At 40.0% G+C, this 26,894-nt stretch overlaps 1 long non-coding RNA gene across 4 annotated transcripts in view; it reads right to left on the bottom strand.

Moving 5' to 3' along the window:
- The window catches only part of LOC131707214 (uncharacterized), a 115,311-nt gene that overhangs the window by 27,747 nt on the left and 60,670 nt on the right, over window positions 1-26,894 (bottom strand). For all 4 annotated transcript variants that reach the window (XR_009311033.1, XR_009311035.1, XR_009311032.1 and 1 more), the window contains one exon: window positions 2,375-2,485. This is a non-coding gene — a long non-coding RNA (uncharacterized LOC131707214). The remainder of the gene's footprint in view (window positions 1-2,374; window positions 2,486-26,894) is intronic.

The following is a 26,894-nucleotide window of genomic DNA, read 5'->3' as shown; positions in this document are numbered from 1 at the left end:
AGGTTCGGAACACATTACCGAAAGAAGGTTCAAACCTACAGTGGTATTAATTTGCATAATTGACTGGTGATGTCACCAAAGCTACTTGTTTACATTTGATTGAAAATCCTATTATTTTACAGGTAAGCTATATAAATGGAATAAAACATTCCTATGTACTTTAAATATGTTATATTGAACAGTAATCATGTTTTATAATTTAAATAAGAGTACACGTTGTTTATTTACATGTAATTGATGCTGCTTGTGTGTAAGCTTGCATTGCAGCAGCACTAACTGCAGCGGACTGAGGCAAAACAAACTTAATTTAACAGTTACCGTTCCAAGCAGGTTATCAGTCAGTCACATTTTCCTACTACTACTACTACTACTAATAATAATAATAATAATAATAATATTAATAATAATAATATTAATAATAATAATAATAATAATATTAATAATAATAATAATAATAATAATAATAATAATAATAATAATATTAATAATAATAATAATATTAATAATAATAATATTAATAATAATAATAATAATAATAATAATAATAATAATAATAATAATAATAATCATTTACGATTGTAAAGTGACCCCAGAGATTGGATGTGCATGTCTCCATTATACATCAACAAACGCTTGCACAGTTTGCCTTCTACTTGATCGTCTGGGCATTTAACAAATAAAAAAAATAAAAAAAATCCCAAACAGCAGAGGGGTTTCGAGACATTTCTTTCAATACAGCGCTTTGCTGTCGAGATGGCGAATGAAGAAATTTGCCTCTGGTTATCACGAGCTGGAGGGGGGAGGGACATATATTTAAAGTATATTTTGTATGTTTCAAACATATTCTACCATTGCACTTCTCTTACACTGTCTTGTACACCAGGTATTCAGTACATATTTACGTGACTGGCGTCTGACGAACCTTCGAAGGTTTAAAACAATCTTCGAATTCCTGGCCAGCTTGTATTCGCTAGAAATGACAGAAATACCTTGCACTTATTTATCACCTTACCAGAATGTGCGTGACAGATCCAAAAATGTCAAATGAAAAAAGAACTCTGTGTGATATGTGAGATTAATATATCACAACAAAAAAAAAGTTTTAGACATCAAAAAGTAAAAAAATCAGATGATGTGCGCACACGTATAGTGATCTCTATGGAAGCCCATCTGGCTCAAAAACGTGTTGTGCTGCTTTAGAGTGAATGAGAATCTCGTGACAGAGAAAAGGCAAGCACGTCATTCTGAAATGCCTCGCTTAAACAGTGCCCAACTCGCTGGAAATGTTGTGTAGTGATTTTTATATGGATTTTATATATTACTTTCTGTTATGTGGAGTTTTTTCCCCTTCATCTTACAACACCATTTCCATGTTTGTTTTATTTGAAGTGTTTAAAGCTGAAAAAGGCACAAGTAAACCTCATGTTATTACTTTATGAAAACGTGTCGATGGCCGCTGTTTACTGTGAAGAAACGGCAATGGCAAGGAATGAAAAAAAGGAAAAAATAAATAAAATGCAGTGTCGACTTTATGTACTATTTATTTCTGAAATAATCAAAACAACGTTTAACTTGAACTGCTCTTTGGCATCCTTTGTTTTGTAGTTAATTCACTGGGGTAAAGTAAGTCCTACACAGCTTATTCTTAACTCCTGGGATAATGTGTTACATAGTGTAACGTCTTGCTGTAAAATAAAGGCACACACACACAGGGGCCACGTCCTACTGCCCCTGCTGCTGTGCTGTCTCTGCCTGCCTTCTGAGCCATATAATAGCTTTTATTACTTTCTGAAAACAAACAAATATCCAAACGAATATTTAAATTATGAGCGAATATCCAAACATGAAAATCCTGTGTTTGTCCCAGCACTAATATATATATATATATATAAAATACACACATATACTTTTCAACACAATTCCATAATAAGAAAATATAGAAAAAAAGACTGTCTTTGCCTTTTTCAAAATGAAGTACCCCAAATTGAATCACTTTCAGTTTTGAAGTTAATGATGTGCACTGCCCAGAAGACAACAAGACAGAACGGTACGTCAAACCTCTTTTTTTTTTCTCAATGCCAAAACCACCACTACCAGAAACATATAGAAATTGATGGTACTCTCTCACGGGCAAAAAAAAAAAAATAAATAAAATAAAAAAGACTTTAAAAAGTTTAGGCTTCCAAAGCCATTGTTTCCGGTTTTAGACATTACTTTATCGCAGTTACGACTGCGTCCATTTTTAAATCTACAGGTGACCAAATTGATTTGAATTTCTTATTCTAACACAGTTCAGAGTAAAACAGTTCAGAGCAAGGAGCGCTTTTCTTTTTTTTAGCAACGCTAACTCTAAAAGGAAACAAGAAAGACCTACTTGTAATGTCAGGCCAAATCAGGCGTGCAAACCCAGTCGAGAGTGGCGCACTGCAGCAAAATGGAGTCTGGATGGCGTGAAGAACTAGGCCGAGTCTGCAGCTAGCAGGTTCTGAAACAAGAAACAGAAAACAAGCACAATTACTTTACAGTCACTATCTTCTTCTTCGTCTTCTTTTTTTTTTTTTTTTTTACATTTTCGCTCCACTCCCTAGTTCAACATGAACAAACAACTGTAGCAGAGCTTGCTGATGCTGGAGCCTAAATCACAAGGAGGTTAAGCACAACAGAAAACAAACAAACAAAGGTCAGCCGCTTCATTCCGTAAGTGTTAATATATTTACCGTTTCACCCCGAAACGAGCCAGGGTTTCTGCTTTTGCAAATAAAAAAGCGAACGCAATGGATTTGTTCAGTCACTGTTGCTCGAGTGGTTTTTGAACTGGGCTCTAGAATGTGTTTTCTTTCCCCTCTCCTTGTACCACAGCAGGATTTTTGGCTGTCACTCGATTTCCATCGGCTGCCAAGTTCGGACAGCGTCTTTGTCTCCTCTTTTTCCCTTCCTCGAATAACAGCCTATGATTCATATTAACAGCACGGCCGCCATAAAAACGACTCCTCCTTTCTAAAACGAGAAAGAACTAAACTATGGCTGAAAACAAAAGCTGGATGGTTAAACGGTTAATAATAATATTAAAAAAGAACTGGAGTGCTCTGCGTTTTAGTCTAGCTTTTACTAATATGCCAGCGCTACCCTTTTGCCCTTGTGCATCACAGAGGTATTTCTGCAGCAGCTGGTACACAATGACAGATTACTGCTTGTGATCCGCCCTGTGCCACGTATAAAAGGGAACTATTACTTTTTCTTTCCCAAAATGGCTCTCGGCTGAAACCCTCACTATCTCTAAAATGTCCTTCGTCCCTTTTAGACAGAGACGATGTCTCATGCAGAAATGGGATTTTTATTTTTTTGGGTGGTGATGGTGGTGCTGGGGGGGGTGGATGGATTAAAATGGTCATCTTTGCAGCTGTGTCACAAGTTCTGATTGACTGCAACTCTGAGAGCAGATGCAACAGTCAGGCCTGTGGTCAGCCTTTAAACACGTTTTAAATAAAAAACAAAACATAAAAAACAATTCACTTTTTTATTTTCTCGACCAGGTTTGGATCAACATCCCCCCCCCCCCCCCCCCCCCCAGGACCTTCAAATCTTGATTTAAAAGGAGGCTGTACCTATACAGTGCCATTTATTTTATTTAAAATTAGACATCATCATCATCATCATAATAATAATAATAATAATAATAATAAAGTTTGTACATCTTATGCTTAGTTGTATACCACATAAACTTTTAATTAGTATTTTTTTAAAATACATATTTTTCTTTCTTTTAAAGAGCAATGTGAACATAGTTCTATATGAATATCCGAATCTGAAATATGCTGCACGTAAAACAAATTTCATTAAAAAAACCGAGAATAAAAAACTTTAAACAAAACCTACCCGTCTTCTTACAGCATCGGCCCCCAGTTGTTAAAACTACAAACTGAACTATCGACGTCTTTTTTTAGTAGAAAAAAAATAACTCCAAGATTATAACCTAACGATTGCGACCACGTGAAAATATTTTTAAGATTGCTAAATTAATACTTAAAGGATGAGCAACTTTTAAAGGGTGCAAGAATGTATATTTATAAAACCGTAAGGCCATCTGCAACTTTTTTTTTCCTCCTGCATTTAAATGAACAGATTTGCTTTCAACCCACAGTCTAGGCTGCCAAGTTCCTTTAACTCTTTCATTAGATGGCATGCCAAGTGCCAAGAAACACCTAACCGCGTCGAACAAAGGCGAGACAAACTGAACAGGATATTGCAGGCACACAGAAAACACAGCCAACAAAAGATATGGAGAAATATTAAGGCCGCCACCTCCTCAAAAAAACATTTACATTTCATTTTTTAAATAACTCACAGGTTAAAAACTTTGACAGCAGAAATTGGACAACTGCCTCTAGGCCTCGCGAAAATAAAGTCTAAATTCATAACCCAAACCTAGAAAAAAATAAACAGGGAAAATGTTTATGTCAAAAATACTAGACAAAATAAATAAACTCCACACACTTAAAGCACGTTTCTAATCACTTACCAAGCAGCTCTTATTTTATCCAAAAGCATTCTTTAACACATTGCACTCAGAGTAGCCTAATACTGTATGAAGAACTTCCGATGTGGGCCGTAAAAAACTAACAAATAAACCAAAGCGGCTAACAGAACTAAAAATAGGCTGAACAAAACAGAACGGATTGAAGATTTTTGTCTTTTTTTTTTTTCTTCACTAGAAACTCATCGACAGTCCCCCTGAACTACTAGACTCCCCGAATTGGGTGCCTACTTAACAACGAAATGACAGGCAACATCTGTTTGTAAAGGAGCCAAGATCGAGTCTTAAAGAATGTTTTGGCTTGATTTTCTTTCTCTCTCTCTCTCTCTCTCTCTCTCTCTCTCTCTCTCTCTCTCTCTCTCTCTCTCTCTCGCTCTCCACAGAAAGCTTTAAAAAGCAGCTAGGTTCCTAAAGTGCTTCGGGAGAAGAGACGCTGTCCGCCCCCTCCTCACCCCTCTTCCACTCCCACCACCCCAGCACAAACAACCTCAAGGTGTATTATTTCTTGGGCAAAGGAGTCACAGCCTTTTCCCTTTTCCTTCCTAATAAGTGTTCCCTGCACAAAAGGAAAAAATAAATAAATGACCATACTGTAGTCACTAAAAGGCAATTGCAAAGAGAGCCAGTTTGAGATACCTCTGGACCCTTGCCACCGTTTCACATGAAGAAAAAGCGACTGACTTTTCTTCCTCATCGCACAACAATAATCAGCCCCAATGAATCAAGCAGGAATTCTGCAGTACCTCAATTGCTGAGAGCTACTCCTAAGGCCTTCTTTTTAGGGCAAAAGTGTGTGTGTGTGGGAGGGGCGCTGTGTGTCGAATAAATTGTTATTTAACATGATAAACCTCTGTTGCAATAAAAAAAAAGACGCGAGCGACAGTACCACGTCTGAGTGCCAAGTCTGTAGCGGCAATAGGAAAAAAAAAAAAGAAGAATAAAATACATGCTGAGATGCTAACAACTGGACCAGCTCCAGTTGTGACAATTAAAAAAAAGAAACACAAGGAAAATTAGTGTGACTACAGCGTACTGATATAGACAATTGAAACGGGCTAGTTTGAAAATAATTCACGAGCGGGTTCATTATGAAAGAGACTGGCAAGTTGCTAGGGTAACTTGAGTAAAAGTCGAAGCAGAGGCATGTTTCTGTTGCTTTTAGGCTCCCCCCCCCCCATGTATTCGATCTTGTATTCTGCTCACGCTCCACTGCGGCACTGCTGCACCAATGCAGTACATTAATCTTACCCTTAAACATGCTGACTTAGAAAGAAACCCTCTGGATAATATAGATCAGCGTTCAAACTTCAAAAAGAAGCAAATCACAGTGAAATTACGACAGAGCTGCATGCAAGCGGATTGCAAGGTGCTGCCTCCCCTTTTAAAAATCTGTTTCATACATTGTGAAAATGCCTTTCTTGCATATATATATATATATATATATATATATATATATATATATATATATATATATATGTGCTTGTATGTATGTATTTGTAGTGTGTACATACTGCATTTAAGCAGCAGTTTGACAGCCATCTCGGTTATGATATACCAAGATTCAAGATTCAAGATTCATTTGGAATTATTTCAAAGCAAAACAGCGTACATCAAAACAAAAGAGATTTCAATGCCCCCCCCCCCCCGTTTCAAAGGAAATGACTTTAGACTTCATTTATTTTACTCTAATTGTTATACCCCTCCCCCCCCTCTCCCTCTCTGCATCCTGTCATTAGCAGAGGCAAACGTCGCTGCCAGACAAGCGAGGTGTCTGAAATGGTGCCAACCAGTCGTGCCACCAGACATTTCATACCAATACAGACTTAGATTTACACTCTGTCAGCAGAGGGGACCGGCACGAACAGATACTCTGCCATAGCCGTTGTTGCTAGGGGACACTGGAGTAATGAACCCACATTTTAGACCTGGGCTTGATTGGGTATGCTTTGAACCCCTGACGGAGTGAAACTTATTTTAGGAGCCCGAAGCCACAGAATAAAGCCCCCCCCCCCCTCCCCCCGTCCATCCGTCCCGTGGGTTGGTAACCGGTAGGTAGAATACACAGCTGTTGCTTTTCACAATAATAAAGCCCAGGCTACGGATTTAAATGATGTGCTTCCACTGTCTAGAACACCAAAATGACCACAGCCCATTTCATTTCATCTTGACTGTACCAATGTCATTCCAATTTATCATATCGAGTTCATTTATATGCCCTTTAGCCTTATCCTGGCCTCCCAGGACTTCTCAAACTTTAACACCGCAAGGTTAGTGGTTCGCGTCCAGTCCTTAACCCCCTCCACTCAATTCAATGGGCTGTGATGCCAGTTCACCATAGTAGTCAAACCTCAGTAATAAAACCCTGTCTTAAGTTGTTTCCTGTTTGCTTTAGTGAGTGAAAAGCTGAGAATCTGTCCCCCGATGTATTGACCAAAGACAGGTAAATTCATTGTGTGGCAGTGCTCTGGCTGCAGCAGATTGCTGGCTATTAAACCAGTCTATCTTTATGTCTATATCTGTTTAAAGGGAGCTTTTGCTTCTAGGCTTGAGGATTAATTGCTGTAGTAATGTCTTCAGTGTTGGTAGGAGAAGGACGCCTCAGCTCATTTCCATGAATCTCCATCACTAGTGAAGGGTTAATGGAGGTGAAATGTCTTGGAAATGACTTCCTCGTCAGCGTGGGCAGAGAGTAGAGAAGAAGTACAAGAGAAACCTGACAGGGCTTTTTAATTGCAAAGCCTGCTTAGCCAATATGAGTAGTGTCGAGAGAATGGAGGTAACTGCAAACGTTGTCTTCAAGAACTTCAGGACTTTCACTGGAGAGATGCAGACTTTTCAAGAGGAAAGTCTATCCTTCTCCCTGGTACCATGTCACATCCTGTAGACCACGTGAATGAAACTGTTTGTCATGGTAACATTATCAATATCATTTTTTTTTTAAGCAAACTTTGCTTCGATGTTTTAGACCTGCTAAGGTAAACTGAATGGTTTCATTAGCTTTATGTCCTTTCAGTGTACACAGTACTATCTCTCTGATAAATATTCAGTCACTACACGGAAAACGAAGCTGATTCTGATGCAGTGGAGCAGCTTTCACAGTGCCCTTCTGTTTCCTTGCATTCCGTCCTGTTGGTGTCCAGTCCTACACTCACAGTGATTCATTTACATAGCGAGCATTGTTGCAAAATGAACAAGGAGACAGTGGAATGATCTGACACAGCAATATCCACTGCAGGGGCTTGGTGTCAGAAACCAGCCTCACCCCAGCAACATATGCTGCTGGGGAATCAGGGAATGTGAAGCTCGATTGCCACTGGCTTCAATGAGACTCTGTGGGCTTCGTAAGTCTCACATGTCGGTAGATTGAGTGAAGTTCAGATGGCAGAGGTGCAGGCAGGTGTTCTGTGTTCACAAACTGTATTGTCGCTACATGTGAACACCTGCCCATGTCAACAGAAAGACCAGCCCGCCTTTATATGTAAGGAGGCTGTATGGTCTGGTGGTTAAAGAAAAGGGTTTTTTTAACCAGGAGGTCCCCGGTTCAAATCCCAGCTCAATCACTGACTCACTGTGTGACCTTGAGCAAGTTGCTTAACCTCCTTGTGCTCCGTCTTTCGGGTGAGACGTTGTTGTAAGTGACTGCAGCTGATGCATACTGCTCTGTAAGTCGCCTTGGATAAAGGCATCTCCTAAATAAACAAATAATAATGGTTTGCCATTCTGTGTGTTTTTTCTTGCAACTGGGTGTGACATTAGACTGTGAAGCTCCACAGAGATCAGTGATGGGGATTCGCTGAAGGCTTTCTGTCTTTAAAAGTGGTTAAAACCACTGAATGGTTAAGCTTTTTAAACCAAGGACACTGAATGATGAACAACACGTAGCCACAACTGAAAAACACAACACCCAAACTGAGACCACCCTGCACGCATGCAAACAGCTGTAATGCTCAGACACGAAATACGATTTCTCTAATGAAATCTGAGATTCATCTAGTAAATGCACAATCTCGTTGGAGTGTAGGGTGAGTCATACAATCAGGAGCTTGCTGGTTTGAATCCTGGTTGTGCTGAATTGTCAATCTCGGCTGGGAGCTCACAGAACAGCTACATTGGCCTTTGTGCTCCAGTGAGTTGGAAATCGACTGGGAATAGTTCACCTCTGCTGCTGGCTATGTTCAGTGGGTTGCAGCAATGTGGTGACATATTAATTGGGCATTAGATATGGGTTTAAAATTGATCGAGTTTTCATTTGAAAACCCAGAAAAATCCAACTTAAGCTTAGAAAGTATCAGTAGTCAGTTCATTAAATGACATCAGTTGCGTCTAGGCATACTGAACTGAAATGCTTCATTAGTTTAGTTCATGGTATACAGTTCTGCATGCTGGTCATCATTTGGTACCCCTGCAAACTAATGCCGATTATTTACTGCATTTCTCCATTCTTAGTGTATCGTTGTAATGAATTGCCCTCAAAGAGCAGTGATGTTAACCAAGTTGTCCTGGACAGTTAAATCAGTGCGGACAATCACATTGCAATTGATCAGTAGCTGTGCAAGACCGGTGCATAGTTCACAAGTTATTTCGGGCGTGGTTTGGCTTCACAGCTGTGTGATTCAGACATGCCTCTCTGGTGTCTGTGGTAGGCCTGGTTTTCGTCATGGTTCAAGAGTATGCCTTAGTCAGGCTTTGGCTTTCCGGTTGATGAAGTATGTTTCAAGAGACACTGGGATAGGCTTTCGTCAGCTTTCATTCAAACTCACTTCGTGACAGCTGTCTGATTCATATTGCAATAGGAAGCTGTTTCTACCCTGACCGCCTCTCATGGTTAATCACTCAGATATGATAATTTCCTGCAGCAGAAATACTCTAAAACAACTGTTTCCACATTTGTATATAAACCATCCAAGTCGTGGGGGACATAAGAACCAGTTTTCTTACCACTTCACAACTGTTTGAGCTCTTCAGTCATACCTTTGAACCAAATGTGCTTTGGTTTTTTAGTGGCCCTTAGTTTTCAGTACAACAACACTGCAAAAAATACAATCTTGGGTACGGTCGTTTATTTTTTAGATTTTCTTTTGCGATGCCTGCGCTGTGAACAAAACATCGTCAGTTTTGTTCACAGAAAACATTCTCGATACAGCCTTAGACAATAAATTGTCATCTAATTAGATTTTCGGATGAAACACCAAGCTCTGCTCAGCAAGAAGAATAACAATGATGAAATCAGGAAACTCCTACTAAATTAAGGAGTTAGGCTTTAAATATCAATGGGATTTGTGTATGTCGCCTCACATGTGAATATGTTATGCTGCGGTTTACTCGTGTGATTTTAATATAAATGAACGTAGAAATAAATGCATGCTTCACAGAGTTCACACTTCACAGAGTGTTGCCAAAGGTCGTCATTACAAGATGCTACCTGGAAGAGGATATGGTCAAAAGACTTAACAAGGTTCATTAGAATAGCCTGGGACTCTAAAAGGATTACTGCTATAGCATTATCCAGAGCTCATCTCATTAGAGCTCATCTCAGTAAAACTGCACTGTCTGTGATTAAACCGAGATCCTTGTTATCTACTAGCAGCCTGTGGACTGCAATCTGCTCAGCTGAGAAATACACAGATCTTTTAAAGGATGTTTAGGTTTGGAGTTATCAGATGTCATTTACTAAAACTATGAAATGTTTGTTCACTCAACAAAACCATTACTTAGTAACTGTAAAGCTGTGGGAACATGAAGCCACTTTGTGGCTTGGAACTTGGTTTCAGGAGACTAGGTTTCAGGCCACTGCACGGCACACCAGGGGAGACTTGGGGTTTGATACAGCAAAGTTGTAGGTCTTCCGGTTACCAGTTTTCCAGCCACTGTTCCTGAAAAAGTGGCTTTGTCTTCCCTCAGATTTACACACACACTTTTATATAAATAGAAAATGAATACTATAAAACTGGGATTTAATCCATTTGGTGCGCCAAGTTTTGTTATAATTTATTATCAGAAAGAAAACAAACTGTATGTAAAACTTTACCCAGGTATATGTTAAATAACATATTGACATTATCTGACAGACTTTTGTTATAATGCCATCCCTATAATTCTCTGCCACGTTATAATAAGCTGTGCTTAGTATTAGAACACTGATAATAGGTAGAGTAATTAAGAGCGAGAGCCGTGAGCCAGATGCTGTTACGGACAGCTTTTAATGAGGATAATGTGGACATTAACACAAAGTGGATAAACTGTTCAAAGAGAGTCACTTTCTCTACCAGCTTTCCCAGGATGAGTGAGTGAAAGCTGCTACCAGCCTCCTCGACTAAAGCCTTCTACTTCCATAACTGACCCACAGTTGAAAGCTTCCCATCAGGTCTGAGAAATAATCTGATGGTTTGTTCCTATCTGTCACTGGGACGGAGTTGAAGCAGTTTGAAAGTAGTCCGTTTCGGTTCCATCGGCAGCAGGGAGGTATCACGCGATTTGAACTGAGCCAGTTACCCAACGAGCGTCCAATGACAGAGGCAGGTTTTAAACATGTCTAGGTCTCAAAATCACTTTTGAAGTTGAGTAAATTACATTTTTAATTTATGAATGCCAATTATACTAAAAATGATTCGTGTAGCCCTTAGAGCTTTGAGGAATGTTGGGTTGCAGATTGGACTGTAGACTGCAGATGGGAACCACACCTTAAACAAGATGAGATTTACAGACTGGTGTCATGGTAGGGGTGGCACCATGACCTGATTATCCTATGACCTATTGCATGTAAAACACAGGAAGTTAACCTTCTGAAGATGAGCAGGCTAGGTTTTTTTTTTCAAACGTTAATCACGGATGATTGTAACCAAGATTTAGTTTTTTCATGTTACGCAATTAAACTGAATCATTGGTCTCCCACAAACGATGCAGAATTTCGACAGGAATAAAAAAAAAAACCACAAAGGTGTTTTTAGTTGATAAGAAATCATTTATAAGGACACTTCAAATTAGTTGCTCCCCTACAAAGCCCATGTTGAAAACATCAGCTATACAATTGTCTGTGTTTTATTTTCAGTTTGTGGCCCAACAGAAGCATAACAAGTCAATTATCATCGGTGCGTCTATGCAAGGGGCATTTAACAGTTTTAGGAGGAGTTTAACTTCTTTGCCTAAATAAAAGGCCATTGTGAGTGAAGTCATGCATTTTTTTTAATCAGATTTACGTTTCTGTGAAGCAAACACAATTTGACAGGTGGCACACATCTAAATTAAACCTAAGGGGACGACAATCGCCTTAAACCCCAAAGCGTCCCACCTCATTGAGAGTAACAGTGCCTGACAATCCCTGAGTTAAAACTGTAGAACACTGGAACACTGGAACACAACAAGGGCAGCAAGGAATTCCTGTGATTTAGTGCGCCTGTGAAATGCTTTCCGATAAACCCTGTCGGTTCAGACAGCGGATTCATTTGAGAGAACCAGACATGTGAACGTGTTGTTCTTCTCATGTCTGGTATCTGAACTGCATTATTACTGGTATCAAGCATCTCAGAATAGTCATTTAGCAGGCCAGTTGTTTGATTTGTAACAGTCTGCTTTCACGGTGCAGATATTAATGGATACAGCTCTTCCTAGATGCTTTAATTGACCTGCTGCATAAACACTCTTGCGTTCAGAGCCTCCTAGCCATAGGGTAGAGAGATGTGCTGTCTTCCTGTACAGCAGCCAGCACTGGGCTCTCAAAACAAGGCTAAAGGAATGGATATATTAATGGTAAAATTAAAGTGGTGCTTGCCAAGGAAACAGCTTATCTTTCTGAGAACAGTAACAATGACAGGCAAGGCCAGGGGGCAAGTAGCCACATCCAGTTCACTTTCCCTGTTGACAGTTTTATTCAATTTATTTTAATTTGTAGCCAAACAAGGATGTCAGGTCTTTCCATGTCACCTCACTATCCAGCCCCCCCCCCCACACACACACTGTTAATTTAAATCCACTTCCTTAAATGCGAGGTGAAAATTATTTAGGGGCTCGAGTGAGGAAGAAGAGGCTGGAAGTTGTGATGGAAAGGGGTCTGAGAGTGAAGGTTAAAGGCTGGAATTAAGTAAACACGCCTTACTTTTAGTTTGTATAAACGTCAATTGATAAAATGTTAAATAAATAATGGAAAATGTTAAAGGATTTGGTTTCACAGTCTGAGATGGCTGGGCTGGAAATAAATTAATATTGACAGATTTGACACCATTTCCCTCTGCCTTCTACTCATTCTATTTGTCTACCTCTCTCCCTCATGCTTACTCAAACCCTTCTCTGTATTCCTGTCCTCTCACATCTTCTGTAATGTGATTATATATATATGTTAATTGGTTGTTTTGAATTAATAAATCCATTTCCTCCCCCTGCTCTCCCTCTCTCCCTCAGTCTCCACAACTTTCAATTTCTCCTTCTCTTATCCATCTACCCCTTATTTGCTCTCTCTCCCTCTCAATTTCTCTTTCTCTAACCTTCTATCTCTCATTTCCTTCCCCTCCCTCAGTCTTTCCCTCTGCATTTCTGTCTCCCTCAGTCCCCCCTTTCTCTCCCTCACTCCTGCCCTGCTCTCTCCCTCCCTCTCTCTCTCTCTCTCTCTCTCTCTCTCTCTCTCTCTCTCTCTCTCTCGCTCTCTCTCACTCTCTCTAACACTCTAATTTACAAATTTGCCAGCGAAGGACAGCAAGAGTCAGCTCCATGGCAACCTGGCTCCGTGCCATCTCATTTCACTCGCGATTGATTCTGGTGCGTCGCCATCCTGGTCTGGCCCCCAAAGGCAAGCTACCCATCATGCACCTGACACTCGCAGTCTGCCTCGCTGCCGGGGATCAATCCCAGCACAGGAGCTGAATGCTGATTTCTAACTGAGACAGAAAGAGTACCTGAAGGATGACTATTCATTTTCTTAAAGAAACCCTGGCCTTTTTTCCCTTTATTCTCTTCCCACTATTTTCATTTGAATCTGCAGCAGATTTTTGGTTATAATCTGACTGAAGTGGTAAAATAACTGCTTTGAAAATAATATATATATGAATCGGGGTCAGAATATATTATCCCACAACCAACGAGAGACCTATATTATTGTGATGATAATATGTTTGACCCATACGTTATTTTATATAAATATGCAAAAGAGCCCGGCACGTCTGCTTTCACGGTTTATAGAGCTTTTAACCTTCTCTCATCTCACAGACAGGGGACTGGACAGAATCCACAAAGGATCACACAGCACTACCCATAACAGCTATAATCCTTTCTAGTTTTAGGATTTAGTAAAGCAAACTATTACCACGGTAACAGAATAAAATACATAAAACCAAGATTTTAATTAGTATCCATTGGTCTAGCTCCAATCAGACCATTTGACCAACAGTTACTAGGAAGGAACTACATATCCAACATTTCAATACAAGGGGGCCAGTGATAAAGTTGCATCTATTAAGCTTGGCATCAAAAAAGAAAGAGCTTTAAAAATAACACCTGTACTTATTATTACACAGTTAGGGAGCTAGACTGTCTATCAAGGGATCCTGCACTAAGTCACGCTCTGCGCTGTCACAACTGACTTCCCTTAGGACTATTGATCTGGTTCCAGTGGATAATGTTATAATTTAAAAGCCTGATCTAGTTCACGCCCTAAACTGAAATGAACCGCATATTTGAAGAAAAAACCTGCTTTAACAGATGCCAAGGTCGACAAACATGTCACAGTGACATCAGTCGGCTATATTTGTCCAGATAAATACACTGAAATAATAATAATAATGATAATATCTTTATTTTTATATAGCGCCTTTCATAGTGGACCACCATCACAAAGCGCTTTACAGAGGTAGGCTGTGAACTGTGCATTATATGCAGAGTCACTTACAATAGGAAAGCCTGGCACACAGATAGCTGTACATCTTTAATAATACTTAAATAATCCATAGATTTCTATACACTTGTTCTTTTTATATATATATATATATATATATATTATTTAGAGCAAGTCAAAATATGACACTGATTGTCTGGTTTAGCAGTTTTATTGTATTTGTAAATGTATTACACTTATATATCTGTAGCTATTTATTTAACTGGGTTTTAACTGAGAATAGGATGCATTTGATTTCAGCTCACTGGGTGCCTGGCCAGCAGGGGTCGCTGTGAATTTGCCTCTCTAACCCCAACGGAGAGTCAGAGCCAATGCAACGCTTCCTGTGGGATCCCCCCGGATAAAAACCTGCACTCCCCTGACTGTATGACATCCTGCTCACCACGCGGTCGTGCCCTTACCAGGTGAGACGCTTGGGGGGTGCGTAGCACAGCGCAGTGAGTACGTGATTACTCTGGGACTTGCGTAAACCATGTTGAACTCAGGCTGCTGTTGCAAAGAAAGTTGGTGTGTCAATATCGCAGGTGCAATTAATTTTGTTTACGAATAAAAAAATAAAAAAACGTTGACTTTTAAATGACGTATTTAACATTTAATCATAATGTGACTTCATTCTTTTTTTTCATTAAGTGACTACGGTCGTGATAGCTGCCTCTCGTTTAATTGGGACAGCCGCTTATTCAGGATATCTGTCCTTCTCTGAGGCGTCCCGATAAAGCAGCAGCGATTGTATAAAGGAAAGCAGCCAACATACAAAGACGTTCTGTTTCAGTGTATAATCAAACCTGTTGATCCGAACTGTTTTGTGTACTACGCTGATACAAGCCTGCTTTATCTGTGCTGATTCTTCTGAAGCACAGCGAGGCTGGCTATTACTGTTGATAAATGTTACCCACAATATTACGTCAGAGTTCACAGTTACTGTTTTAATAAGCCTGCATCTCAGACGGCTTCTGTGTAGGGAAAACAGACTTTAAAAAACAGGGGGGTGCTTAAAACTGGATACTGTATCTTTAAATTGCTTTGACAGATGAGCATGCCGCGTAAATCTGACGTGGCTATTCTTGACAATAGCTGCAGAAGTAAAAATAATCGCATACTGAGTCTCTCAGTCCAGACTGTCTGCAGAGTGCAGATACCAGCACACTGACTCGTGTTCATTAAATAGACGCTTAAACTAGTTTACTTTACTTACGTCTTGAATGGAATTGAGCCAAAGGTTAGCTGAGGATACTTGACATGCCTTTGGGATCCTCACTGCTGCCTCTGTCCAGAAAAAAAATAACGACTCTCTTCTAAATAATGAATCATTTATTCCAGATCGGGGCTGCTTGCATTCATCTGAGCTGATGTGAAATTCAAACTCGGCTTATCCCAGTTTCAGGGTTGCTGGCTGATTCGTGTTCCGGTGGGTGCCTCTGGGAGCATGACTCGCTCAGAATCACTCACACCAGCTTGTGCGCCTGTGCTGTGAGTGTGAGCGAGAGTGAGCTCACACATGTGAACACAGCAGGGAAGCACAAAGAAAGTGAGCTTCTGAGCTTGCCAAACATAGTAAACGGGTACATACACAGAGTTTTCAAATACAGCACATTGGCCTTGTAAGAAATGTGAGGTGAACCTGTTATGAATACTGTACTTTAAACATTAATAATAGCAGGAGCTACCAACGTACAAAGGTACCACCACAACTTGCAACACTGATGGAGGCATCTGGCGACTGACTGCTTACCTTCCTACAGTTTTACCTCAGAATTTGCAATTGAATAGTGGTCACTGGCTTATCCATTGTGGTATGAAAAAAGGTGATCTCTCAGAAATGAGTTTTGGAAACCGATTTCTCTCTGAGGTTTACTGAGGTAATGCAAAACTTATGTGAACACAGCTCCGTTTGATTACATGAATCAAAGTGACAACTGTTTTCCTCTGATCACTCTACACACTGCTTCTTGACCACAAAGAGGCAGCTGCTAAGTACAGCAGTGGAGTCACATTAGAGTAAAATTAGTGACAGATTAGTCAGCATTCATGAGGTCTAGAACAAAGGAATATTCCGCCGTATATACTGTAAGTTTGCCAGTACAGTAATCCTTCTAACAAAATAAAAATGAATGACTACTATTTGGAAAGGTAAACCCCCCAATTATAACCCTAATAAGAAACTAGACTTCTTCCAATCCCCTGCATTAAACATCTCTCAGTTGTGTCTTAAAGTCCTTCCAGTTTTGGGTTTAGAACCTCGGAACAGTTCTCTTGCTTATTGGCTGTCAGTTTTAGGCCTGCATGCTGATTGGTTGCTTCATTACACAGTTCTCTTCCTTGAAAACGTTCTGGTCGGTTTTCCTGGCTATGCAAAATAATGCTGTGTCTGGTTCTCAGAAAAGAAAAGCAGCTCCATGTGTGACTAATTTACAATTCAAGTGCTTTTACTTAATGATTGTAACTTCTAATTCGATAACAACATTGGATGTTATTGCATCGCTACTAGCAGAGACTCTAAACACGGGCAGCCTGCTATGTTACAAAGAAGCAGCACACAACAAACAACAGAATATTTATGAGATTCCAGCATTCCATGACCTCATATCCCCAATTAACAGCTGTTCCTATTGAAATTGTCATGAATGAAGCCGGATCTCCCACCGACGGGGGCCGAGTGGTGTTCGGGTCTGGCTGATTCTATGATTTTACACCCAGGAGCTCAAGAGCAGATGTCGGCGAGATACCAGCCCCTGGAGGACAAAGGCCAGATGGTCACGTGGCCGGTCCGAGGCAGCGCTGTGTGGAGAAAGTCCCAGCCGAGTTTGTCTGCTTAGACTACGGGAGAATCAGAGCCAATGCTGTGGAATCCCTAGCGATGATCGACGACTTGGCACAGCCAGGACGCTCACCCTGCACACCATGCAGTGCCTTTACCTGGTGAGCCCCTCGGGTAATACAAGTTTAACACGCTGGCATTAACTAGGAATCAGGGTTTGAAATACAATTAAGTAGTAAAGTGACAAGGTGCTGCATAACCCCTTTGTTTGGAGAAAAAAAAAAACGTGGATGATCTACCCTGGGTATCTGTTCTTTATAGCAGTCCACACTTGGTGGTATGAGCAAAGGGCAGAGAGAGAGAGACAGAGAGAGAGAGAGAGAGAGAGAGAGAGAGAGAGAGAGAGAGAGAGAGAGAGAGAGAGAGAGAGAGGGTTGAAGATGTTGATGCTCCTTTCCAGCAGTGTCTTTAGAGAAAAGATTGTAATCCCAACTCAACTGCTTGTAACCACAGAAGTTAAAGCAGGTCACAGCGTCACCAGCAGGGACATTTGGCTATCTGATCTATTTGTTGTGAGAGGAAAAAAGTTTGAGAAAGACCAGAGGTAGTGGAAATGTCACCGCATGGGTTAGGCAGTAAAAGCTTGTTTCCGTTACTAAAAGCACAATCGAAATCATTGTAAGTTCTGGATTCGTAAGCAAATATCAGTTTCTTTCCTAAACAAGCTGACGACAGGATAAGCTAGCCTCTGCTCATACTGCGTATTGGTTTTCAGGTCACTCAGCAGGATTGGTCGATGAGAATTCAACATGGCCCCATCTGCTTTCTATATTGACAGACATGCTTTCAACCAGGCATGCTTTGACCTGGAAGACACTGCTGACATGACATGACCTGGGAAGTGCAAGATTTCCTTAGGAAACTGAGAACGTTCTTTACCCTAATATAGTATCAGGTTTTAAAATAAAAAGACCATAACCAATAAACACTCACTGGTGCTAAATGTAGATATACTAAGTGAAACTTAATGTATTCAACGGCAAACATTTCGACTGTAAGTCTTTTTCAATGTCTTCTCTTAATCTTAATGACACATGAAAGAAGCTCAGACGTTTGTATTTGGTTTCTTTTCGTATTTCTAATATCAAAACACATTTGCTATATTGCGTTCTTTCAAAACGGAATATTTAAGAGCTATGCAGCTGTTGAAATGGTAAGATGAATGGAACTCATTTGTTAGCTACAATTACTTTAAGATAACTGAGAGAGCATATTTATCCTGCTTATGTGTAAGAACTTCATCACCCACGGTGTCAATTAAGGTGAACCCAGCAGAAATGCTTTTGTAATGCCTTCATAACGCTTTACCACTGCAGCTTTACCATGCTTTTCCAATGGTTATACAATGCATTTACCATAGTTTACTGTGGCTTGCCATGTTTATTCATAGGTTTTACAATGCTTACCTATGCTTTACCAAACTATGCCTTATTACACTTTGCTATTCTTTTACTATGGGAAACTTTTATAAGGGTGACTATAAGACGGAAATAAATGCAGGGTGTTGCAGCCCAGAAGTCAGTTTGGCACAAGTTAATTAAAACATTCTACTGCAAAAGCAAGGAGCCCCCCTGCGAGGAAGCCTGGCTGTATTCAGAAAGACAGGAAGAGGAAATACGCTGTAAAATGCGGTGGAAACCAGCGTGAGCTTTCCTGCATTCTCCACCGTCCTCTCTCTCTCTCTCTCTCTCTCTCTCTCTCTCTCTCTCTCTCTCTCTCTCTCTCTCTCACTGAGGTGAACCAGGCCCGGTCACACTGGAAAGCGCAGGCCTAGACAGTGACCGGACGGCCATCTCAGAACACATGGGAATGATTAATTTGATAATGAATGTATTAGCTGGGAATGATTCATTTGATAATGAATGTCTTAACTGTTTGAAAGTTGCCACCCAGCGGTGATATCCTTTTCCTCTCAACGGACGGGGAAGAAGCCAATAGTTTCTATCAAATGAATCATTTCCTGACGAGATGCCATTTTGTGGCTGAGCAGTTGAATGGGCTGAATGGTTCATTAAAATGTTTTCTATATAATACTGCTGGTATGTTTGGTATCCTCACTCCTAACCTGGCAGGGTATGTGTGGTGAAAAATATGACAGGGAAAATGTACTTCTCTGTGCCGGTAATTAAATTTGTAACTGCAAATGACATTTTTATTTCTTTGTTATATTTCTGTTTTGTGGTGTTTGCAAACATTCCAAGTGGATTCCATATCATTTTCGCTCTAAACTGAACTTGCTTTGAGCTTGATTGGACAACTCTATCGGCTTAGGACTAGACATCATTCCTAAATCTGCTTATAAATAATGTGGGATTAAGGAGGCAGGTTAGGACAGTATATGTAGTTTAGCTCTCACACATACACACAGACAAATATAAAATATATAAACTATTAGGATATTTCACTGCTGGCCAAACCATTCCAACCAACAATCATTTTTTTCAAATATTCTTCCCTGATGTGGAGTTTTTGTCCAAACCACAGCAAAGATTAAAGAAAGGCAGAGGAACAGTATCCAAATTAAATCTGGAGGCGCAATTGCTGCTCAGAACGGGCCAGGAAAACTACGAGGACCAGAGATTTTAAAAATTAAGAATTTTTATTATAAAGGAGAAAAATAAATCTTGCACCATTTTGGTCTGCTGCTGTTCAGAATCAAAGAATCCATTGAAAATGAATGCATTGAGCAGCAAAGCCCCTGCAACCCATTGCACAAATAACTGATTTCACAATATTTCAGTAAAGAACTTACATCAGCTCAAAAAAAATACTCAAAAGTGAGTATATATATATATATATTTCACAAGGGTATATATGTTGGTACTGAGCATGCACTGCTATATTGCCTCCTTATTCATGGCACCTTCTTTTATGTTCTGTGCTTTGAAGTGTGTCAGTTTTCAGTTGATTGACAGTACTGTCACAAAGTCCCCAGTGGAAAGAAGATGTTTCCTGGCAATGAGCTACACTGGCTACAGACAATAAATAAACCATGCCTATATAAATAATCAGACAGAGGAGACACCTCTTTCTATAATCTTTACGTAAGGCATGCCCTCGTTATTCTAAATATTCATTTAAATACAAACCTGTTACCCATAATATTAATTGGCCATTGGCTTTTTTCCCTACTATTTCTAAAAAAAATCATACATATCTGGGATCTTCACTGATGCCTGGGTCGCCTGGGTCGCCTGCTCAAGACTGTGAATAAACTGTCTTTCTATTCTGGATTAGAACATTAGACTGATAGGTCTTTCAAATACTTGAACACTATTTTTTAGACACGTGTGTCCAATTTTTTTATCCCCAACGGAAAGACCTTATGAAGGACGGAGCTTTCTAAAGCACAATACCACAAAATTCAGAGGTAAAATAATGTAAAAACATTTAGAAGTGCAGTCAAGTAAATAAATATTTCAACCCTCTGTTTACTGTTTTGTACTGGTTTGAAAGATGCAGGGGAAAAAAAACCAGAACTTGATTTAATTACAAAAAAAAAAAAGTGACTCATGTAAAAACAAAAAAAATGTCTTCAGTTAGACTTTAACGTGTATTGAATAGGACCCTCTATTAGCATGAATTAATGACCAGTGCTTTCCAGAGCAGACACCTGTCTGATCGTTTGGAAAATGCACATTTAAAAAAACAACACAATAATTTAAAAAACAAACAAAAAAAAACTTGGAAAGGATTCTCTGAACTTTTTGTTTTTTTTAATGGACTTCTTTATGTGTTTTTTTTTTTTCGGTCCTTCTAAATCAAAGCTAACATTAGACTCTGCAGTTCTCATCCCTAGAGGCCAGGCCAATGAATAAACTCACTGTGCAAGCCGCCCTTTATGTTGTGAATGCTTTGTATGTGATGTAAGGGCAGCCTGATTGGGCTTGTCTGTTCTCTTCATTGTGACCTGTAGATGAGCCTTCCCTATTACTCAAGGTCTTCAAGTTTTAATCGAACCGCGTTTTCAAAAATATCTCCTGCTTTCATCACCTGACCCTGCGCTGAGCTGAGCTATCACAAGAGAGAGAGCATCCAATCGTAGCATATCAGCGTTACATTTTCATTGGCTCAGGTACAGCGTTAGAGGAATCTTTAAGACCTGGCCAATTCAAACAAGCTGGAAAAGTGCTGAGCCAAGCAGCTCTTTGTGCGATCCGCTTTCAGCTCTCAAGAGCAAGCAGGGGGCCCAGTTCTGTGATAACTAGCTGCTCTGTAATTTTTAAGGTGGAATCGTTTCCAAGGTTAGTGCCAATGCTTCAAACAATCAAAAAAAGGGGATACCTTTCATTAAGACAATAAAAAAGGACAAAGATCTGAAGGAGTCTGACATATGTAATACTGAACTTTTATAGGAACTTCCAAAGGGTTTGGCATGTGTATTAGAACCTATTTAGGCCCACTGTGTCTCTGTGATTTTTCATGGCTGGCTACGGCCCTACTAGCAATGTTTAAAAAACTAATCCAAGTTAAACACGGATAACTATGCTCATGTTACCATTACATTGTAGAAAGCATATCTTCTGCCGAACGTCTTAATGATTACAAAAGACCATACATCCCAAAATGGTGTTATATTTCCAAATTCAACCGTGATTACTTGTTGATTCTACTCAATTACACAGTAATACACAGTTCTATTTTTACAAAAACGGTTTAAAGAACATTCGGGCTGCTGTTTAGAACTTCATAGAGTCGGTGTAATACAAGCTTCTACATGTACAAATTAAAGCTACGTTTTTTTTCCAAAGCCCAGATCAAACAAACCACAACCCTCGACTGCTTAGCGCCCTTTGTCCAGAGATCATTTTCATGTCATCATGGACTGCTGAGGTGCTTTCAGCCAATCAGAGTTTGGGTGGGCTACATGCCAACCCCATTGCGTATTGAGTTTCTACCATGCTTTATTCTTGATATTGGCACGGCTGACATCGCTTGCTTTAAAAAATCGTATGTGAGTCATTTCCCAGAATTCGCTTCAAATGCAAAGTCAATTGAAAACAGTGGCATGACAATCGGCCACCTACCTCAGCCACTCAACACTGTTCTCTTCAGTAACCCACAGTTTGGGAACCCCTGCTGTAAGCAACAGAACCAAAGCTTAATATCTGTGGACATAAGGCTGAGCTCCATCACTACCCTCCGGGCTGAATCAATTTGTGAATTTTGTTTGCAACACAATGTTTGACCGAGTAGCACCTTATAACCATGCAATGTAAATGCTGCTTCTGTGGAGTTCCTGGAGGATGGAAACATTTAGGATTTAAACCCTGACTAGGTTTTAAGAAAGCTATTTGCTCTATGTAGTGTTTCTTACAATCGGAGGTTCCGACGTGATAGTGAGAGCTCTATTGAGGCCACCAGGGGTGCTTTAAGAAGAGCACATTAGTTAAGATAGATGATGTCCTCCTTCTCTCTTAAGAGACACCCGCTGAGACGTCACAGCAATCAGCTGTGCTTCAGATCAATCCGCGGACGTCTGATCATTTTCCACCTTCAGAAGTCTGTTCACTCATTCCAGTGCACATCAGCACAGGTCAGCACCTGATTCGCTGCTGCTGGTCTACAAGCTGAGTTACTATTGGCTCTGATTATGCTCTGCATCATGTCTTTCATGATTCAACAACAAAAAGAAGACCAGGAGGCTTAGATTCCACTGAATCAATTCAATTACATTGTCCACGTTACCTTAAAGCAACCCTGACAAGAGGCTACTTGAAGAGAATACAAGTAGATCCTTCATCGACGGGCTCTATAGCTTAATTCATACACTGAACAGGTTTCTCATTTAACTGTATACATTGGTAATCATATCCATCTTTTCATTTTAAATACCATTAGGCTTGCTCCTTTTAGGATGTTTATTTTACGAGGGCTCACAAAATACTGTAATAAATCGCTTGTCTTTTTCTAAGTACATACGTGACAGGTTTCTTAATTGGCCACTTTCAGTTTATGAGTCTTTTCTGACCAGCTGAGCCAATGACCCGCTGTGAATGAGTGGGCGGGAGATGCTGCTATCCAAAGTCAACAATCGGAAAGTGTCCAGGATGATTACTGTGATTTTCCTAAGTTTGGCTCTCTCCACCCGGGATGTATTTGGTCAGCATCAAAGAATACATTGAAAATGATTGCGTTAAGAAGCTAAAACACCCACAACCTGCTGCACTGCTGACAGGTTCCACTCTGTTTCAACTACTGAAGAAAAAGGTGAGGGATTTATTAAGGTATGCTGTGAGCCACTGAAAAATAAACATTGAAAAGGAGCAAGTCTAATACACAATGTGAACTAATGAAGTGACCGACAGAGATCCCAGTGATACACATCTTGAAATGTTATTTCAAAGAACAAGACACATCATACTTGATCTGTTTTCCACTATTGAAGCCCCTAACAAAGCCGACATCTCATAACAAGAGAATACGTTACTGTGGGATTAAAAAGCAATTGATCTGATAATATGCTTTGATTTCTTCTTTGGCAGACACCTGCCAAGTAAATGTCCTTGACATTTATTACTTTATCTTTTCAATGTCGCAGAGTAATGCTGTTACGAATATTGTAGCAAGCAAAATAATTCCATGAGCCTTACCCGCTGTGGGGCATTAGCTACATACAGCATTGTGCAGTATTGAGAAACGTTACAGATGCTATGTGTTTTTATTATAAAACATCTCGTTGCTGTATAGTTTGAAAACAGAACCTAGAACCAGGAAATATTAAGGGAACAAAACTAAATTAAAATGACATTTAAAGAACTGTGTGTAGGGTGCAGCCAGCTATCAATGTGTTATCTAAAATCTGCAAGACACATCTTCCGGCATCTGCATTTTATTTCTCAATTAACAATTCCACTGCCCTGACCTTTGTATGGTATTTGCAATCATTCGGAGCAGCGCTGAGTTATGTTCCTCCATGACTGCATCATCACATTTCTCTAAATCTGCCTTTACCTGGCTTGGAAAGAAAACTATGTTATAGCAAGCCTGTATTTTCAATTGAAACCATGCTATATGGTACTGCACTTAAATACAGCTCTGTTTCCAGACCTTGCCTTCAGACAGACTTGCACTTTCATGCTCATTTCACCTGCAGAGTGAAATTGTCTTCAGTCAGCAAGATGCTTTTGACCCCGAATGCTGAGGTCAAATGACCTAGGAAGTGAAACAGAAACATATTTTCCTGAAGGCAAGGAAAACAAACAGGGAACATTATTTTTACTAGTGCAGTACCAAATGTCATGTTTCAAAAGGAACTGCACAGCTGACATGCAGTCAGTTTTTCTCAGTGTTCAGTGAAAGCATCTTAAAAGAAAGTTTTCAATGTGTTTGTTGTTTCTTGTACTTCAGCACATACAGTACTTGAGCAGCACTCGGGACTTTCCCCAAACCACTTCACCAAATAGGTCCTGAAGGGACTGCCCTCTAGTGGAGGGATAGAGCACTACAGTATATGTTGTCACCATGGACCAGTCACTAAACTCAGTAAACCGAACAGGGGGGACTGGCAAGCCTGAAATCATACAGCCTGGCTCCCCAAGGGCACCACAGATTAAACACACACAGCACTATGCAGTGCCCACCGTCTCCCGTGCAAGTTATCAATGTAAAGCAAGCGCACTGTGTATTACAAACCTCCTTTACATTGAGACATGCTATTAATGCAGCATCGGAAAATGTAAACGGTATGTTGTTTGATCGTTGATTTACAGTGGCAGACCACTAGATGGCGCTGGCTCTTACTTTTATAAAGACACTATGGCTAGCCTAAGTTACATGTATCTACGGCAGGTAGACAGAGCTGAAGAGCAGCTCCTAGGTGAAATGAACACAGACTTATCAAAACAAAACTGAAAAACACAGCATTTGAGGAGTTGCAACAAGAATCCCTCTGAACGACTGCATTTATAAAGTTAAGCTGACAGATACTTGCTGCTGTCCGATCGCTTTGCATCTGTCTGACGTTTAGGCTGAGGCTTGTGTTAGGAGATCAGTGTCTCACGTGTACTAGATGCATTGCGCATGATTATCAGCACACTGATAATCCACTAACCTCGTCTTAACGCTTCATACAGATGTCTGTGTGATCCCTGGGTTTTAGAAGCTGCAGAACTACCAACCTATATTCCTCTGTCTCCCCTAGGAACTCCTCTTAACTCATTAAATACAGAAGACAGCATTTTTCTAATATGCTGTTACATTTACATCAGCTTAACTCTGGGTTGTAGTAGGCAGGCAGACAGGCTAGTATGGGATGAAAATCAATTGATTTTATGCCTGGGGGTGACAAGGCAGCTTTTGTCAGGAGTGACACTGAAGCTACTGTACCGCACTTTCCTGTACACGTGTCACACGTCATTATTTATGTAAGGGACATAAAAATGACAGATTCATAATGCCATTGCCGAATACCACTGAGAATACAAAAAAAAAAGTCCATCACAGGTTTTAATAATTTAAAATAAAAGTGTTGACGACTACAAGTCGCTCAGCTGTACTCAAAATGTTGAATGTTTCAGTTGTGGTACTTTTTAGTTCGTAAGAAGTGTTATTAATACATGTTATGAATACTAAGTCAGTTTTCAAAACCGATTTGACTTTCAGAGAAGAAAACAAGCAACTGACAAAACAAAGAAAGAAAGAAAGAAAGAAAGAAAGAAAGAAAGAAAGAAAGACTTTAATTAGCTATTTCTTCATTCATCCGGTAAACCTTGTGGCAGCTGGGTCTGGGTGAGAAGAAGGGGGGTTTGTTGACCAGTGTTTTCTGCCATTGTGTGATGGCATTTGAATCACACCCATTGAGGTGCAGTGGGCTGTCTGGTTATGACTCTGGGTTTTTTTGTTTCAAAAGCACATCAGCCTGTGGGATAGCCGGCTGTCTCTTTGTGAGTTGAAGTCGAGGTCATAACAGTCAGGGTATGCAATTGAATTTGCTGAAATAAGTGACACTGCATTTGTTTCTAAAAGTTACTCTGGTTGCAAGCATCTTCTCAAATCCCCTTTCTCTGTGGAAACCGAGGCAACAAAAGGGGTGCGAGGCTTTCAGGGCTAGCCCTGTGGGACTGGCACCGACAGCACAGCCCTCACCCAGAGCTTGCAGAACATTGTTCTGCCTGGATAGAGCTGCCATTTTAGAAACAGCTCTCTATGAAATGTCGCTGCTGGGAATGCTTCCTAGCCTGTCTGACTGACTGACTGCTTGGCTTGACCTGCCAAGCGCAGGGAGCAGCTTAGAACACGCTTTCAGAGACAGCGCGTTAGTCTGGATTCAAACTGGAGACAGAACCAACACTTACTGAAAAAAAAAAAACATATAAAGGGTATGCAAGATAGAAAGAGAGAGGCTGAAAGGGATTTTTTTTTTTTTTTTTTTTTTTTTTTTTGGCCAGGTAAATAATCTCAGGACAAATATGATCGAGAGCACACAGGATAGGATATTAGACAGGTGTGAAATTATAGACATACAGTGAACAGTGCTTAATAGAATCACTGGCAATTGTAACAATCGCAAATAGCATTCCTTTTTCAGATGTTAGCTAGACAATGAAAATGTAAATTATATAAGGAACAGGTCCCTTTGTTATCATATTATACCGAAAGAAAGAAAGAAAGAAAGAAAGAAAGAAAGAAAGAAAGATATATTACTGAGTCTGCCCTTATAA

This window comes from Acipenser ruthenus, chromosome 39, assembly GCF_902713425.1.
Source record: "Acipenser ruthenus chromosome 39, fAciRut3.2 maternal haplotype, whole genome shotgun sequence".
In the NCBI taxonomy this organism is placed as follows: domain Eukaryota; kingdom Metazoa; phylum Chordata; class Actinopteri; order Acipenseriformes; family Acipenseridae; genus Acipenser; species Acipenser ruthenus.
Note: the sequence above shows the minus strand (reverse complement) of the source record. Positions and strands in the feature narration are given on the sequence as shown.